This window comes from Anabrus simplex, chromosome 6 (genome assembly GCF_040414725.1).
Source record: "Anabrus simplex isolate iqAnaSimp1 chromosome 6, ASM4041472v1, whole genome shotgun sequence".
Classification (NCBI taxonomy): Eukaryota; Metazoa; Arthropoda; class Insecta; order Orthoptera; family Tettigoniidae; genus Anabrus; species Anabrus simplex.
In genome coordinates this window covers 11,814,660-11,835,000 of record NC_090270.1, presented here as the reverse complement: position 1 = coordinate 11,835,000, position 20,341 = coordinate 11,814,660, and the positions used below count along the sequence as shown (strand labels likewise).

General features: G+C 41.8%; 1 protein-coding gene across 1 annotated transcript in view; it reads right to left on the bottom strand.

Moving 5' to 3' along the window:
• Positions 1-20,341, bottom strand: part of Dnaaf5 (Dynein axonemal assembly factor 5) — a 612,890-nt gene that overhangs the window by 243,040 nt on the left and 349,509 nt on the right. The gene's annotated exons all lie outside the window — the stretch shown is intronic.

Genomic DNA, 20,341 nt, shown 5'->3' with positions numbered 1-20,341 from the left:
GGGGCAAAGATATTAATTTCTTGAAACAGTGTGTTATGCATGATCTATCTCAAAATTTTTTGAACGGCAGCATTAAAAAACATTGTTCTGCACTGCACTCTGTCAAAACTCATCAAAAAACTAATAAAATTTGGTTAAGAAATGAAATGAGGTTTTTACACAAGAAAATGTCTTTTTTAAACATTAGGCTTTACGAAACTCACCTTGAAGCAGCTAATTTGCTTCCTATTCCAAAATCAAACTGATAATAGACTTTTTGACTCGCTTTCACAAAAAAACTTTCATTAGAGAAGAAATTCAACACTTTACAAAATAACACAGCTTCACGGAAAAATCAGTCTTAAGGGACCGAAGTGTCGAGCAATTCCACCCTCCTGTGGTTAAAGTGTCGAAAGTAATTTTGAATGAGGAAGAAATCTCTATTCTATTGAAAGGCCCAAAATACAACCGACCAAACATGAACAAAATAAATATGGTCACAAATTTAGTTATAGTATCCAAAGCCACCATCAATAACATGCCTCTAGAACAACACAACAAACTCATATTTGGACAAGATCCTCACTTCCAAAAACATCAATAAAAGCTTCTCCTCCACTAATCCTATTTACAATAAGCCAATTTCCCACATAAACAAATTGCCAAACTTAAAAAGAAAATCAGTGATAATGACCTATTCATCACAAAGGCTGATAATAGAGTGATAATAGAGAAAAACTATTATGTCTCAAAAACAACAGTTCTCAACAGTTAAAAAAGATCCAACTCAAAAAATACAGCAACTACTAAAACAAACTTTAAAGAACACCTCATTTCTTTTCACAGACCAAGAAAAATCTAGACTTTTAAGTATGAACCCAGGTCTATCCAGAGCTAAAGCCCTCCCAAAGATCCATAAAGCTGGCACTCCCATCTGCCCAATTATTAATTATAGGCCTAGTCCTTTGTATAAAGCTTCTCAATTTATTCAAAGTTCCTTGTCTAAAAACTATCATTTTCTTCCCAGTAAGTCCATTAAAAATACCACAGAACTTATTGATAAACTAAAGAATTTTGACTTAAAACAAAATCATTCCCTTCATTCCTTTGAGATGGTTATAACCGCTACTACAGTGGTTACACAAAACAAAGCACTCAACACAATAAAGGGGGGGGGGGGGGTAAGTGAGAGCAACTACACAATATCAGAAAACACTACACACTCAGCGAAACATCAGCTGGACTACGCGGATCTCCGCCAACAACAACATAATACGTAAATATCAGTAGGGCCAACTAGTGGACAATAAACCAGAAAGGTGGAAGGAACTACGACCTACCGAGGGCATGGACATGGCTTAGGTTGCGGTTTCCGAAATAATTAGCCGTGATTCTTAAATTTGAAAAATATTATTTACAAGTGAAATTTTACAAATACATTCCGAACAAAAACCGCCAATTTGCAACTTACGAACTATATTCTCTGTGATACCATAACTTAGAGGATCTTTGATAATACCTTGGTACAAGTTCAATATTTCAAACCAACTATACATCTAGTTACAAATCCAGTTGTACAACGCAATTTACAGTGAAGTAAACGTACTCTCCAAAACTCTAGCGTACATCAAGTGACACTGAACTACCAGAGGCAAACCCCAAGGTAAATATATCAAACTACAATCTACATATTTAGTGAAACAAAAAATGGAATGCCTCGAAAACAAACAGGCAAGCCCAGCTGAAAAGCTAAGGCGTCATAAATAATTAATTTGACGAATCTGGGTTAGGCTAGGGCAGACTCCTATACGAAATAGCAACCGAATATTACGGAAATTTTTGCCAGAACGGAATTCAAGAGTGCTTACCTGAAGGGGGCCCATCCCGTTAGTGAGGCGTCGCACACGATGTAAAACTTCAGACAGACCAAGACAGATCAGGCCAAGACAAGACTGAATTGTCACGAACGCTGCCTCGCTCTCTATATATAGGTAAACCCTGTAGCCAATCAGAATGCATAAGTCCGCCCATCCCCACCTAGTTTCACCAATGACAATTCCTACTTTCAGTCGCAAATTTTAAATAATATTCTCGAATACACACGTTCGCGAACCTTCAATTTCCAGACTAGTCAGAAAATATATTCTAGAAGACATAACCAACAAAATACAACTCACCCTGCTCTAAAATTCATGTAACATTTCTGGATGCTTCCAGTAAGTACAGAACTGAAATCTACTATTCACAAATACCATATGTTACAAATATTACACAGTACAGGTTAGGTCATTACAAATCAAACATACTACCACACTTTACAAATAAAGTCTTCAATAAACATTTTCCACTTCCACTACATGTTCACCTATGACAATAGTCAACAGGTACCCAAGCATCCCAACTGCAAAGATCTTCCTAATTATTGAAAGTAACCTAAATAAGCATAGCTTCCTCAGCAAACTTGAAATACAGTGGAACCTTGGATTGCGAGTATAATTTGTTCCGACAACATGCTTGTAATCCAAAGCGCTCGTATTATCAAAGCAAGTTTTCCCATAAGAAACAATTGAAACGCGGATGATTTGTACGCAACACAAAAATATTTATTCGCATACCATTTCCAAAACAAAATATAACATACATACATACATACATACATACATACATACATACATACATACATACATACATACATACGTACATACATACATACATTATCATTATAGACTGTTATGCCTTTCAGCGTTCAGTCTGCAAGCCTCTGTGAATTTACTAAACATAGCCACAAACTTCGATTTGCAACTAGTGTTGTGGCCTCATTTAGTTCATACCTCTTATCTTTAAATCGTTAGAAACCGAGTCTAACCATCGTCGTCTTGGTCTATCTCTACTTCTCTAACCCTCCATAGCAGAGTCCATTATTCTCCTAGGTAACCTATCCTCCTCCATTTGCCTCACATGACCCCACCACCGAAGCCGGTTTATGCGTACAGCTTCATCCATCGAGTTCATTCGTAAATTAGCCTTTATCTCATCATTCCGAGTACCCTCCTGCCATTGTTCCCACCTGTTTGTACCAGCAATCATTCTTGCTACTTTCATATCGGTTACTTCTAACTTATGAATAAGGTATCCTGAGCCCACCCAGCTTTCGCTCCCATAAAGCAAAGTTGGTCTGAAAACAGACCGATGTAAAGATAGTCTCGTCTAGGAGCTGACTTCCTTCTTACAGAATACTGCTGATCGCAGCTGCGAGCTCACAGCATTAGCTTTACGACACCTTGATTCAATCTCACTTACTATATTACCATCCTGGGAGAACACACAACCTAAATACTTGAACTTATCGACCTGTTCTAGCTTTGTATCACCAATCTGACATTCAATTCTGTTGAATTTCTTACCTACTGACATCAATTTAGTCTTCGAGAGGCTAATTTTCATACCATACTCATTGCACCTATTTTCAAGTTCCAAGATATTAGACTGCAGGCTTTCGGCACAGTCTGCCATTAAGACCAAGTCGTCAGCATAGACCAGACTGCATACTACATTTCCACCTAACTGAATCCCTCCCTGCCATTTTATACCTTTCAGCAGATGATCCATGTAAACTACAAACAGCAAAGGTGAAAGATTACAGCCATGTCTAACCCCTGTAAGTACCCTGAACCAAGAACTCATTCTACCATCAATTCTCACTGAAGCCCAATTCTCAACATAAATGCCTTTGATTGATTTTAATAATCTACCCTTAATCCATCCTTTCCCTTGGTACCCTGTCATATGCTTCTCTAGATCTACAAAACATGAACACAACTGCCTATTCCTCTCGTAGCATTTTTCAATTACCTGGCGCATACTGGAAATCTGATCCTGACAGCCTCTCTGTGGTCTGAAACCACACTGGTTTTCACCCAGCTTCCTCTCAACGACTGATCGCACCCTCCCTTCCAAGATGCCAGTAAATACTTTGCCTGGTATACTAATCAATGAGATACCTCGATAGTTGTTGCAATCCTTCCTGTGACCGGGCAAGCTGGCCGTGCGCGTAGAGGCACGCGGCTGTAAGCTTGCATCCGGGAGACAGGTGGGTTCAAATCCCACTGTCGGCAACCCTGAAGATGGTTTTCCGTGTTTTCCCATTTTCACACCAGGCAAATGCTGGGGCTGTACCTTAATTAAGGCCACGGTCGCTTCCTTCCAACTCCTAGACCTATCCTATCCCATTGTCGCCATAAGACCCATCTGTGTCGGTGCGACGTAAAGCCCCTAGCAATAATAAAAATAATCCTTCCTGTTCCCTTGCTTGTAGATAGGTGCAATTACTGCTTTTGTCCAATCTGAAGGTACCTTACCAACACTCCACGCTAATTTTACTACTCTATGAAGCCATTTCATCCCTGCCTTCCCACTATACTTCACCATTTCAGGTCTAATTTCATCCATTCCTGCTGCCTTATGACAATGGAGTTTATTTACCATCCTTGGCTGTTTGCAACACCACCAGGATGATTTCCTTTTACATTGAGAAGATGTTCAAAATATTCCCTCCACCTCTCCAGTGATTCCCTGGGATCTGTTATGAGTTCACCTGAATTACTCAAAACACTGTCCATTTCCTTCTTCCCTCCTAAGATTCCTTATTACTCTCCAGAAAGGTTTCCTTGCTGCTTGACCTAGCCTTTCCAGGTTATTACCAAAATCTTCCCATGACTTCTTTTTGGATTCAACAACTATTTGTTTCGCTCTGTTTCTTTCATCTTCTTTCATCTGCCTCGGCCTTTGTTTGGAGCCATTTCTGATAAGCCTTCTTTTTACATTTGCAGGCTGCTCTCGCTTCACCATTCTACCAAGATGTTCGCCTTTTCCCATCTTTACACACAGTTGTTCCTAGGCATTCCCTTGCTGTTTCTACTACAGCATCCCTGTATGCCACCCATTCACTTTCCATATCCTGAACTTGCTTACTGTCTACTGTTCGAAACTTCTCACTAATCATATCCATGTACACTGACTGACAGAGCAAATGCAACACCAAGAAGGAGTGGTCAGAACTTTATGCCAATTGCAGGGTAGACCGACGTCACTGAGGTATGCTCATGATGTGAAATGCGCCGCTGTGCTGCGTACGTAGCGAACGATAAATGGGACACGGCGTTGGCCAATGGCCCACTTCGTACCGTGATTTCTCAGCCGACAGTCATTGTAGAACGTGTTGTCGTGTGCCACAGGACACGTGTATAGCTAAGAATGCCAGGCCGCCGTCAACGGAGGCATTTCCAGCAGACAGACGACTTTACGAGGGGTATGGTGATCGGGCTGAGAAGGGCAGGTTGGTCGCTTCGTCAAATCACAGCCGATACCCATAGGGATGTGTCCACGGTGCAGCGCCTGTGGCGAAGATGGTTGGCGCAGGGACATGTGGCACGTGCGAGGGGTCCAGGCGCAGCCCGAGTGACGTCAGCACGCGAGGATCGGCGCATCCGCCGCCAAGCGGTGGCAGCCCCGCACGCCACGTCAACCGCCATTCTTCAGCATGTGCAAGACACCCTGGCTGTTCCAATATCGACCAGAACAATTTCCCGTCGATTGGTTGAAGGAGGCCTGCACTCCCGGCGTCCGCTCAGAAGACTACCATTGACTCCACAGCATAGACGTGCACGCCTGGCATGGTGCCGGGCTAGAGTGACTTGGATGAGGGAATGGCGGAACTTCGTGTTCTCCGATGAGTCACGCTTCTGTTCTGTCAGTGATAGTCACCGCAGACGAGTGTGGCGTCGACGTGGAGAAAGGTCAAATCCGGCAGTAACTGTGGAGCGCCCTACCGCTAGACAACGCGACATCATGGTTTGGGGCGCTATTGCGTATGATTCCACGTCACCTCTAGTGCGTATTCAAGGCACGTTAAATGCCCACCGCTACGTGCAGCATGTGCTGCGGCCGGTGGCACTCCCGTACCTTCAGGGGCTGCCCAATGCTCTGTTTCAGCAGGATAACGCCCGCCCACACACTGCTCGCATCTCCCAACAGGCTCTACGAGGTGTACAGATGCTTCTGTGGCCAGCGTACTCTCCGGATCTCTCACCAATCGAACACGTGTGGGATCTCATTGGACGCCGTTTGCAAACTCTGCCCCAGCCTCGTACGGACGACCAACTGTGGCAAATGGTTGACAGAGAATGGAGAACCATCCCTCAGGACACCATCCGCAGTCCTATTGACTCTGTACCTCGACGTGTTTCTGCGTGCATCGCCGCTCGCGGTGGTCCTACATCCTACTGAGTCGATGCCGTGCGCATTGTGTAACCTGCATATCGGTTTGAAATAAACATCAATTATTCGTCCGTGCCGTCTCTGTTTTTTCCCCAACTTTCATCCCTTTTGAACCACTCCTCCTTGGTGTTGCATTGTCACTGTCAGTCAGTGTACTTCTGTCTAATTTCCTCGTCCTGGAGATTTTATACCCTTATTCGTTTGCAGACAGATTTCACTTTCTCTACTCTAGGCCTAGAGATACTTAGTTCACTACAGATCAGATAGTGGTCTGTATCATCGAAAAATCTGCGGAAGACTCGTACATTCCTAACAGATTTCCTGTATTCGAAGTCTGTTAAGATATAGTCTATTATGGATCTGGTATCCCTAGCCTCCCATGTGTAGCGGTGAATAGCCTTATGCTTGAAGAATGTATTCGTAACAGCTAAACCCATACTAGCACAGAAGTCCAGCAAACGCTTCCCATTCCCATTATCTTCCATATCTTCCCCGCATTTACCAATCACCCTTTCATATCCTTCAGTTCTATTCCCAACTCTCGCTTTGAAATCGCCCATTAGCACTATTCTATCCTTGCTGTTGACCCTGACCACGATGTCACTCAATGCTTCATAAAACTTGTCAACTTCATCCTCATCTGCACCCTCACATGGTGAATACACGGACACAATTCTTGTCCTAATTCCTCCAAATGACAAATCTACCCACATCATTCGCTCATTTACGTGCCTAAGAGAAACTATGTTGCGTGAAATGGTATTCCTGATAAAGAGCCCTACCCCAGACTCTGCCCTTCCCCTTCTAACACCCGTCAAGTACACTTTATAATCTCCTATCTCTTCCTCGTTATCTCCCCTTACCCGAATATCACTTACTCCTAGCACATCCAGATGCATCCTCTTTGCTGACTCAACCAGTTCTACTTTCTTTCTTCCATAAGCCCCATTAATATTGACAGCTCCCCATCGAAGTCCATTTTGTTCGCCAAGTTGTTTCCAAGGAGTCCCTCGCCTGTCAAATGGGAGTGGGACTCCGTTACTCCCATAGGTCCGAGGCTTGCTTAAAATGTTCTGAGCTCGGTCGATTCATGAAGCAGGATGCTACCTTACTTGCACATAGTCCAAGTGAGGATCTGTCCTCTAACGGGTTATGGACCACCGGGGGATTGTATAGTCCTAGCCGCCCGAGCACAAGGAGGCCCACGACTCAGAATATGTCCGAGATGCCACTCCCATTCCATAGCAACTGGTATCCCGACTCTCAGGACCACTTACTAGGCCACTCAGCCGTTGCCCATGGTTCACGAACTAGGACGTGACTACAGTAACCCACAAACATGAACCATAACAAAATATAACGTAAAACAAATTAAAGTGCACTTTTCCTTACAATAGAATCATTGTTGGTGGGAGGGAGACGAGTTACTGTTTAGCACGAATTTCATTAACGGAATCACTGCCATCTGTTGTCTCGTGCAACTTTAACGAGGAACCTGTCCAATGACTGTTGCTTTTGCCTCTTTTTGAGGATTTCACGAAAATGTGACATTGCAATGTCAATGACCTGATTCATCGCTTGCACTGCTATAGCCTAATTCGGGTGATGATTTTCTACAAAATTCTGCACCGTTTCCCACATTTTGCACTCCTCCCGAATCTCAGTTGAAGTGGGAGATTCCATTGACTTTTCCTTCTCTTGCCCAGACGAAATCTCCATAACCTCTTCCTGTTGGTTGCGATGCAGATCCATCAGTTGGTGGTCAGTTCCTAGCTATGTTTTTCCACTAGCTCTTGAATGTCCACGTCATTCACCTCCAGTCCCATAGTCATCCCTGAGGACACAATTTCATCGACAATCAGCGGCTCACTGTCACCAACAGTCCCCTCAAACTCACGCCCAACAACACATTCAGGCCACAGCTTTCCCTCCATCCCAGGCTTCAAGCAGTTCACGGTGGAGAATGATTTCTCCTAAACTCTTGGAGGGTAAGGTTTGTTCTTTTGGTCACTTCGAAGCATCGCTGAAATAGTGCTCTGGTGTATAGCTTCTTGAAATTCGAAACGACTTACTGATCCATAGGCTGGAGTAGTGGAGTAGTGTTGGGAGGAAGGAACTTAACCTTAACGAACTTGAATTCCTCCAGTAACTCGCCCTCAAGGCCTGGAGGATGAGCAGGAGCACTGTCCATAACCAGCAAGACTTTGAGTGGCAGATTATTTTCTGAAAGGTATTTCTTCACTACAGAACCAAAGATCTCGTTCATCCATTCAACAAACGAACAGGGGAGGGGAAAACGTAGGCAAGCGTGACACTCGTATTGCGGAGCCTCACTCGCTTATCAAGTTACAATTTATTTAAAATGTTTGCTTGTCTTGCAAAACACTCGTAGACCAAGTTAAAAACCTCTTAGTATGTATATTCCTTGTATTATTAACTATTACCATAATAACATCTCATTTCATCTACCACATTCACTTGTTATTTTTTTTAAATAACATTTTCTTAGGATTTCGCCAAAAGTGATCTTTGCTCCAATACGGCTGATGATGACCCCTAGATGGGTCGAAACTAGTACCGTGTAATTTATAATTTTGTGAATATATTTTAGTATTGAAAAGGTGGAAGCGTTTACGTTGTTATTATTATTACTTATATATTAGACCAAGTTACTCGCATTCCGAGGTTTCACTGTACAAGACTTCATCTTCATTTTAAAATTGGTCGTTAATAACAACTATTTTACATTTGATAAAACTATTTATCAAGAAGATGGCCTAAAATTTACTCATTCAGAACAAATATTTCAGGTTCCCTATGGGAATCAACATCTTTATCTTCTGGAATCCTAGCGGAGATTTATTTAGACTTTTTGGAACACTCAAAAATCAACAATAACAACTTCCCTAACATTCTCCTGTGGGCTAGATACGTTGACAACACGTTCGTAATTATGAACGAAGAAATGAGCATCGATCCCAATATTAAATTTACTCTGGAATCTGAAACCGACAGAGTAATCAGTTCTTTAGATTTGACTATTCACAGACATCCTTCCACGCTATTTTACAAAATTTTCAGTCAATCTACACAAACAGCAAGCACAATCCATCAGGACTCCGTACATCCTCTAAAACATACAATAGCTTAGTCCATCGCGCCTTCACAATACCTATGTGAATAACAAACTCAATACTATACATGCAATGCTAAATTTAACGGTTATAATAAATCCTTCATAGAACGGATAATCAATAAATTCAGACACCGTCCTAAGACTACTCTTACTAAAGAAAAATCCAAAGCTGCCATTTTTTCTACTTTTACTTTTAATAACAACATCTTTTTTTTTTTTTTTTTGCTAGGGGCCTTAATAAAGGTACAGTCTGGTGTGAAAATGGGAAACCACGGAAAACCATTTTCAGGGCTGCCGATAGTGGGATTCGAACCTACTATGTCCCGGATGCAAGCTCACAGCTGCGCGCCTCTACACGCACGGCCAACTCGCCCGGTAATATCAACATCTACAAAATTACTAATCTCTTCAGAAAGCATAATGTGAAAATTTCCTTCAGAACCAACAATAAGAATTCCAAAATTCTGCACAATTCCCCCTCAGTAAATAATTCCAATATTTTTTCAAAGTCTGAAGTCTACAGAAACAAGTGTAATGAACGTAGTTCTTTATACGTGGGGCAAACCGCATGTAGTTTTATGATCAGATATTTGGAACACGTCAACACCATAAAATATAATAGGTTCTCGGCAATAGGTCAAAACATTTCTTACTCTTATCATAGGTTTACTGACACGACTTAGAAATCCTCAAAATAGCAATAAAGGGCCTCTCCTGAACATAACTGAAAACGGCTTTATCCACTTTGATCAATATTTTAACCCCAACTTTAATCTAAATGAAATTTCGGAGAAGCCTAACATTCTTTTCGATTTTCTAATACACTGTATAGACAAGAAATGTGTTTTTCCACCAATCAATACATGATTTAGACATCCGGATGTCTAACACAATAACAACTTGTGAATTTGTCTAATGGCTGGAAACTAATCATTTACTAGCTGATGATGGCCGTTGAGGGCCGAAACCGGTACTACTGTAATCTATTTACAATAAATCATGAACTGATTGGTGGAAAAACACATTTCTTGGCTATACATTGAATCTATCAATATGGAAAATGAAATTTATAAACAATAATTTCTAATAAACTATTTTAAAAATATCAGATCTCCAAATAAGAGTTTGATTTTTCACGCCATGCATAACACACATCCTCCTTCTCTGGCCGTCGCTCCGGCACTCTTTCAGAAGCTCAGCTCCGCTCCATTCACTAACTGCTCCAACACACTGCTCTAGGTGAGTTCCAATCTATCTGTACTCTTCTTTCCGCATCTGTAAATCCAATATACCTAACATGGCTTTCATTTTTTCATCAGGTTTCCATGCTCCCATATCAAACTGAGAATCAACCACGGTCACATGACCGTACTATTTTCTCTGGAACCACCTGAGTTAAGACCGTTGAATGCCACAGCTTACACAAACAAGAGTTATTGTTCACTAGAATGACGTAAGTTTTGCAATTTTCTTTTTATAAGACAAAGATATAAACATTTTATGACTTTTATGCTTCAAGCTGGATCATGTTTCATGTGTGTATGGACTTAACAGCTGTGTTTCTAACCTTAAATTTTAAAGAATTTTATTTCATGGTCTGACGCACCATATTCTCATTCCATTTATTTTAACTTATTTTAAATTGCTACTGTATGTGTGTCATGTGTTTTTACTGTTTTTTGGATATTTGTATTTTGCTTAATTATATCGCGGCTGATGATGACATGTAATTAGTGTCGAAACTAGTGCCACTCTTTTATGAATGGCATGTGATATAACTCACATCAATAAATTATTATTGTGTTGAAAGGGTGGATCAAAGATACCTTCAATTCACTCTAATCCCAGTTCAATAAAAGCGATAATGAAATTTCTAACTTTCAATGAGTGGTCTGTAGTCAGATAGGGATTTAGGGAATTTAATTTTTTGGTGTCAATCCCTGTGCTAATTCCAAACACTGAATATCTCTCTTTTTTTTTTTTTTTTTTTTTTTTTGCTAGGGGCTTTACGTCGCACCGACACAGATAGGTCTTATGGCAACGATGGGATAGGAAAGGCCTAGGAGTTGGAAGGAAGCGGCCGTGGCCTTAATTAAGGTACAGCCCCAGCATTTGCCTGGTGTGAAAATGGGAAACCACGGAAAACCATCTTCAGGGCTGCCGATAGTGGGATTCGAACCTACTATCTCCCGGATGCAAGCTCACAGCCGCGCGCCTCTACGCCCACGGCCAACTCGCCCGGTAATATCTCTCTTAAACAGTTCCTGAAACACTGATAGCAAATCAGTTTTCAGTAGATCATAGTACTGTTTATAAAATTCAAATAATAGCCCATCTGGACCAGGGGACTTATTTTTACTGGCTGTGAATACTGCACACCACAATTCTTCTTCCGTGATATCAGGTTCTAAACGCTTGGCGTCTTGGAGGCTAAGGTGTAGCTGAATAGCGTTGAGAAGAGGGGAAGGGTCGGTTGTGGGCGACTCGTTGTTCTGGGCAAAGACAGATTATAGTGGGTGGTGACTTCGCGAAGGATTTGTGTTGCTGCACTGACAATCCCACTTGCTGTTTGTAACTGAACAATGAATTTCTTGTTATGACGGTTTTCATCTTTGGCGATGTGGTAGAGAGATGTGCGTTCTTCCTCAGTGATTGAAGGGTGTGTTGCTGTTTTGTGCAGATGATATGTTTGATTTCTGTTAATCGCTGATGGACAACGTGGCCTTGTTGTTGTAGTCAACTATAATTGTGTAAGGCTTCTTGGAAAATCTGCAATGTGTATCGTTGTTCTTCTGACTTGGTGTATGATAAGTTGCGGAAAAAATTACGCATACCGGGTTTTGCTGATTGGGTCCACCACTGCAAGAGTGTTGGATAGTAGGTTTTCCACCTGGTTATTTGGGCCCATTTTTGGGGAAATTCTTCCATTGCTTCTGGCAAGTTAAGAAGTCTGTTATTCAGTTTCCAGTAACCTCTTCCCATTAACGGGACAGACATGCAAGATTTTAGTGTGAGGACGACCGTGTGATAGTCAGTAAAAGGAACAGGAAGAACATTGATATTATGAGTACTGGAGTATAAAGTTTGGGAAACGTATACCCTATCCAGTCTGGATGCAGATATGGGTATACGGAATGTAAATTCAACGTAGTCTTTGCGTTTGTATTCCCATGCGTCTACCATATATAGGCATTCGACTATTTTGGATAGTGTTGGAGACGAGTTGGGTGTTTGCCCTCGTTGATCTTTCAGGTGTAACACACAATTGAAATCACAACTTACAACTACATTGGTTCCACAAGTAAAATGGATAGTTAGTTCCTCTCTCCGTTCGATTTTCTGAGTCTGAACAACTGTAGACATTGATGTACACTGTATTATCACATACAGTTGAAATAGCTATGAACTCAGTCATGGGTAATCCTGGTCGGTAAGTGATCGATGTTCCTCTTGGGACATGCCATATGTTGACCAAATTCTCATATGGATGGAGGATATCCAAATTTTTTAAACAAACCTCTTGTAAGAAAAGTATGCCTATGTCATTATTGTTCATAAACTTCTAAGGACTGGTTATTCCATTTATATTAGCTGTAGCAATAGTGCATAAAGGCTTAAGTATGTAGAGTAGTAGATATGCTCCCCACTGTAACAAGAGATGATGATTCCAGACTATCAAGATTGGGATATAACGTATGGGGGTAAGGCGTCCCTACTGAAGCAGCTATGAATTCCTGTAAGCGTTTTTTCATAAATTGTAGTTTAGTTCCTTCAGTACAAAACTTAGAAGCGGCAAGCTTACATTTTTTGTAAAGTAATGAGGTTTTTTGCGGTGAAATGGGCAGACAAGAAGGCAGTTCATATGCTTTCTACACTTTATGTTGAGGTGAAAAGGCATGATGGTAGAAAGAAGCTACAGCCAATCTCGTCACTGACTACAATTGTGGAATGGGTGGGGTAGATTCTCATGATCAGCAGCTGACATAATTCCCGTTGATGAAGAAATACATAAAAGGGTACAAGAAACTGTATTTTTATATGCTGGATATGGCCCTATTGAATGCTAGTGTTATTCATCATCTTCTCAACGCTGGTAGGAAGCGAGAAGGGCTTAGAACCTTCAGAATCAACGTAGCTGAGCAGCTGTTGGCAAGTGTTGTGTTGCCCTCTTACACAACTAGAGGACGTCCAAGCCCAGCAAAAACACCACTAAGATTTCAGGGGAAGCAATGGGGATATTTTCCATCCAAAATACCACAAACATCAATGAAAAAAATTCCATCAAGGAAATGCAAAGTCTGCACTGCCCGTGGGTTGCAGAAGGAATCGTCTTTTGAATGCCATAAATCCAAGGTGGACATACATGTGGAGAACTGTTTTATGAACACAGGGTACCCATTTTCTGTTCTTATTTTGTTGTAAATATAAGTGTTTCAATTCACTGTATATAGCTGTTGGAATTGCATTTTTAAAATGGTATTCTAAGTCATATATTTATTCCAACAAATGGTACGTGAATGGGTTAAGAACCTCACATGACTGAGAGGGCTGTTGTGGCACATCTCGGAGAAGGTCCTCAGCTGTAGTGTTGTGATTTAAAAGAATGGAGAAGTGTCTTTTCCAGTGTTCCAAGATATCCTTGCTATAATTAAAGGTGGTAGCATCCTACCGAAGAATGGATTGGTCCATACAGTTCTTTAACCCTTACCCCTCGCCTGTCGGGTGAGGCCCGACATTACGATATTTCCGTTCCGGTCGCACGTCGGGCGAGACCCGACACGACATTGTATCGCCCACCGCTCGCCTGCCGTCCCAACCACACCATATCATTTTATGGTACCTTTACCTCTTCTGAAGTCTTCACGTTGCTAGCGAACTGTTACTCTTTCCCATCATGTGTTGTTACCACTATGTAATCTTTTCTTATTCCGGTAGATGGCATCTCATACGTTAGCATAGGTCAAAGCATTTCTTTTCTGCCCCGTCTTGTTGGGTTATCTTTCTGGTCGGTTGTGTGGGGAGTTTTTTGACTTGAGAAGATGGAAGCATTGGATTCCCAAGTCGCCTTTCTGGCATATAAAAGATATTTTAACAGATTCAAGATGTCTTTGTACATATCTCGGCCTTTCGAGAATGTGAATTGTTTATATAACTGAGGTATTTAGTTTTCTTTAATCTTCTCTTGGTTTTATTATTGCTTCGTTTTGTGGTTGGGTTAGAAAGGTTTCCCTCATTACATGTGTTTCTAATTTATTTGTGTGTTAACTTTGTTTTTCCTTTACCGATTCACTATGTTTGTTTTGAGAACAGAAGGTGACATGGTTTCATGTATGTGTGTATGAGATTGTTTACTGTGTGCGGCTGAGACCTTTTACTCATGTCGCTTGAGCTCATGTTGTATTATTTTATCGCGTGTTCTGTATAATTCATGTCCACTTCATAGACTTGGTATGAATACAAGCTAACTACGCGATTGGCCTGCTTCTGTGTGTTTTGGTGTTGGAGACACTCAGTCTCTGTAAAATGGACCACTTTCTGGTTCATATTGTCTGAGCTCAAGAGCGGTTGTTTATTTTGTTATGTGCTGTGCGTTGACGTTCTTATACGTCCCTCTATTTGGCGACCTAACCCCTTTGTCTATGTGCGAGCGTGGGTGGTTCTGACGCTTGGGTCCGTGATACCTTTTGTGGCTAATTTATTTATTGTTCGTTTCACATTGCCGTCATTGGCTTTCTTTACCTATTTTCTACTTTAATTTGTTTTATTCTTTGCTGGGCACTTTCTGTTTTATCTATGTTGTTTGGCGTGAAACTTCCCCTTTTTCTCTCTGCTTGAATTTTATGAGCTCGGTGCACCCTTCCCTCTTCTCCCATTTTATGCTCTTTTACTTAATGATATTGTATTCTCGGGGGACGTGATTTTTTATTGTTGGGAGTTTTATGTCTTATCTGAGGAATTGAAAGGGAGAATGTTATGATTAGGTGCTGTTACTCCCTAAACTTATGACTGTTTAGACCTGATGTGCTACAAAGAAATGTTTTGTACCCACCTGAATTCATATTCTTCAATTAATTAATATAGATGCACAGTCCTTATACCAAACTTTTCATCACGTCTTTTATGAAGGTAAGTGTGTGTGAAGGTGCTGTAATCAAGGCGTCTGGTGTATTTTGATTATGGGCCACATATTATTAATATTACCTACTTGATTTTTGGCCCCCTTGTTTTACCTATACAACCTTTTGTTTTGATTTCCTCTCCATAATAAATTTAAGTTCTTGCCCTTATTACTGTTATATTTTTATTTCTTTGCATCTCTTATGTGTTTGTTATCTGTAAGAGGCCCGGGTTCAGTTCCTGGCAGCTTTTTGGCTAGTATTGACCAAATCCACCGCACTGGGTCTTGGTCGTGTTCTTAGTGTCAGTTCACGTCTCTTGACCGACTATACTGCCATCTTTTGGTTCAGCGGGGAACTTTGTAGAATCCAGATACTATTTGACAGTCAGTCAGATGGCAGTGTAGCACACGAATGCTCAGTGCACCTCTTGTCGTAAATATGTCGTATTTTCGCACCCCTACTCCTTCCTTGTACCCAAATAAATATTTCTAACAGCATTCGACGATGCCTAAAAGTGGTCGGCTTGTGGCTGATGCTGACAGCTGGCACAATTATAAATCAACAGATCCCGTTTACAGCCGTTACAGCCTACAAACTACCGTGAGGTATGAAACCAGAGATTGAATAGAGCTTTTCAATTGCAGGAAACCAATCGATTTGCGATAACGATAGTAATAATAAAATGCAAAACAATTTGTCTTAAATTGTATATATTGCTTTTATTTTCTCCAGTATAGCTTGCTGTAAAGGTGTGTAGCCTAAATACATTATTCAAAGCAAGTGCTATCTCCAAAATCGTGAAAGATGAAGACAGGTCATATAAGATAAAAATTCACATTTAAAATACGAGTAGTAGAGACAACACGCAGAACTTTAATTCGAGGGTTAAGGGTTAATCCCTGCAGGTCTCTGGCATCGGATAACCTTTGAAATTCTTGAGCTTGCAGTTGCCACCAGTTGTTAAATTCCCTGATTCAAGCCTGGCATTTCCGCTTAAGATCCTGAAAATGGACTTTCTTCAAGCTGAAGGTTGATCTTGCTAAAGAGACACAAAGAGCTTGCTGTTTGGCATTGATGAGATTCTTGATTTCTCCATTCTTGTTCTAAAACCAGTCCTGACTCTTCTTTTCTTCTAAAAGGAGCTGACTCAAGGAGAAGAGTTCCAATTGTTGACCACTCTTGCTCCACATCATCTGCGATAGTTGGTGTAACCTTTCTACAGTGGTTACACAAAACAAAGCACTAAACACAATAAAGGGGGAAGGTAAGAGCAACTACACAACATTAGAAACCACTACACAGTCAGCGAAAGATCAGCTGGACTACGCGGATCTCCGCCAACAACATAATACGTAAATATCAGTAGGGCCAACTAGTGGACAATAAACCAGGAAGGTGGAAGGAACTACAACCTACTGAGACAAAGGACATGGCTTAGGTTGCAGATTCCGAAATAATTCGCCGTGATTCTTAAATATGAAAAAATATTATTTACCAGTGAAATTTTACACCAAATCCACAAACTTGCAACTTACGGACTATAAGCTCCGTGATACACATAACTTAGAGGTTCTTTGATAATATCTACGTACATGTTACAAAATTCCAAACCAGCTATACATCTAGTTACAAATCCAGTTGTACAACGCAATTTACAGTGAAGTAAACGTACTCTCCAAAACTCTAGCGTACAAGTGACACTGAACTACCAGAGGCAAACCCCAAGGTAAATATATCAAACTACAATCTACATATTTAGTGAAATAAGAAATGGGAATGCCTCGAAAACAAACAGGCAAGCCCAGCTGAAAAGCTAAGGCGTCATAAATAATTAGTTTGGCGAATCTAGGTTAAGCTAGGGCAGACTCCTATACGAAATAGCAACCGAACATTACGGAAATTTTAGCCGGAACGGAATTCAAGAGTGCTTACCCGAAGGTGGCCCATCCCGTTAGCGAGGCGTCGCACACGACGTAAAAGTTCAGACAGACCAACAACACAGACTAAGGCAGATCAGGCCAAGACAGACCGAATTGTCACGAACGCTGCCTCGCTCTCTATATATAGGTAAACCCTGGCCTTGGAGTAGCCAATCAGAATGCATAAGTCCGCCCATCCCCACCTAGTTTCACCAATCACAATTCCTACTTTCAGTCGCGAACTTTAACCCACATTCTCGAATACGCGATCGCGAACCTTCCATTTCCAGAACAGTCAGAAAATACATTGTAGAATACCTAACCAACAAAAGGCAACACACCCTGTTCAAAAATTTATGTAACAAAAGTTTCTGGATACTTCCAGTAAATATAGAACTGAATACTACTATTTACAAATACATATGTTACAAATATTACACAGTACAGGTTAGGTCATTACAAATAAAACATATCATACTTTACAAATAAAGTCTTCAAAAAACACTTTCCACTTCCACTACATGTTCACCTGTGACAGTTGGATTGAATGCCAGATGCTCAGAGATAGCGTTCAGGAACCGCGCAGTAATGGATTGGTCTGAAAGTTTATGGATGTCAACCTTTCTTGTGGACATAATTGAGCAATGCAGAGCAATTTACAATGGAAAGAGATTCTGGGTCAGCAGATCTGAAGTTTGTGATCTGTCCAGCAGCCGTCAATATTTCCTGTGTTCTTGTTCAGAAAGTCTTTCTTATCACAGAGCCTGGTGATGACGTAATCAAGAACATGCCACTGCTTAGAGTGTGGGTGCATCCACGTGGTCTTCAAACAGGTACATAGACGGAACTGAGTACTGGTGACAGACAGCTCATACCATTCTCCAACACCTGGTTTGCCAATCATGTTTTCCCACAATTCTGTTGTTGAAATCACCAAGCAATAACAGTTTGTCCTTAGGTGGCACTTCGCAGATGAGTGTGCGCAACTGGTGACAAAACTCACTTTTAACATCTTCGTCAGCATTTGAGGAGTGGGAGTGTACCAGTTGTATGTGTACAGCAAACCCAACACCAGGCACCTTCCTCCCTTCCTTTCCAAGAACTCCGCACTCAACATCCAGTCTAGCACGCTCGTCATTGACGAGTGTTGTACGTCGTTACTTATATCCAGGAGTGTTCCAATTGTAATAGACTGATTAGTTTTCTGATCACAATTGGGATGGTAGCCCAGCCAAGCAAAAAGTGTGACCACCAATATTCAGGCCACATTTTTATGGGTGTTCTCCATGTGGGGTCTGCCCGAACACAGATGCAGGACCAAGTCCTGCGTAATCTCAGGTCTCAGAAAGACGGCCTCCAACGTGCAGGTGCAGACAAGAAGTTCCAAGTTTAACCTTAATTCTGTTCCTACCATTCTTATCTCATCGCCATTGGACTTCAAAGAGTGAGGAAAGGTATCAGGAAAAATTGACACTGGTGTGAATTCATTTAAGGTGAATCCCAACTTGCCAGAGAGAGGCCCACACACCATGATCTCGGAGCCAAATCTTGTTGAACACTGGGACTGCAATGAACTGAAATGCGCTTTCATCACAGCCGGTCCATCTCCATGACTATCGGGAACGTTCCTCCTTTGCCCATTTTGCCGCTGGGCAGAAAAAGAATCTACGGTTCTGAGTGGGCGTGAGTTGCTGGCATACTCCATTATTATCACAGCAGGAAGAACCCTCCAGATAATTATTGTGTTCAGTAGATATCAAACAAGAATGAATACGATAACAATGCAGTTGTATTACCAATCTCACACAACATCATATTCACTTTAAATAATGCTCGAGAATGCATGCTTTTACAATGTCAATATCAGAATTTAAAGACACTGCCAGAAAAAAAAATCTTAGAGTTTTCCAATTCATTCAAGATTTATTGACGAAACAGTGCATGTGGAGTATATGAAATGATTACATTTACACATCAATAGAGGAACCAGGGGTCGATCCATGCTGAAACACCCATGTCCTCCAAGGGCAGCAATGCAGGCACTGATTCTGGCATCCACTCCATCATACAGATGACCAATACTGTCTTGGGATACATTTTTCCACGCCTGTTCGACCTGTTCGCGTAGTTCTGCAAGAGTTGTGGGTTGAAGAGTCACACGTGCTCGATGGGAGACAAGTCTGGAGATCGTGCTGGCAAGGGAAGTTGCTGCACGTCTTACAGAGCACGTCGAGTTCCAGACCCAGTGTGTGGACATCACCTTCCTGTTGCAAGAATGGCAAAAGAACGGGACTTACAACATTCTGCACGTACCAAGTGCTGGTGAGCGTTTTCTCCACAAACACCAAAGGTGAACGAGTGTTGTAGCTTATCACACCCCAGACCATAAGGTCTGGGGTGGGGCCAGTGTGTCTTGGACAAATGCACTCTATGACACAGCGCTCGCCGGGTCTACGTCGTACGTGCAAACGACCATCACTCGCGTGCAGGCAGAATCTGCTTTCATCGCCGAAGACTACGGCCCGCCATTCCATCCTCCAAGCGATTCTCCGACGGCAGCAGTCGAGCCGTGCACGACGATGCTGTGGCGCGAGTGGAAGACGGACTAGAGGTGTGCGTGCCCATATTCCCACTGCTAGTAATCGGTTGACAACAGTTCGTGTTCACACTTCTGGGCTCACAAACCCTCTTATCTGTGCTGTGGTAGCTGTACGATCTGTCACTGCTGCCCTTACAATACGACGATCTTGGCGGACCTCTGTGCTGCGTGGACGTCCAGAACCTCGTCTACGGGTGCAAGAATGTTCACGTGACCATCGCAACCAGCACAGTTGCACAAGTGACGCAGCACGTCCAACTTGCGCGGCGATTCTCCGCCACTCGGAAGGCCACAATTTGACCCCTAGGCTCAG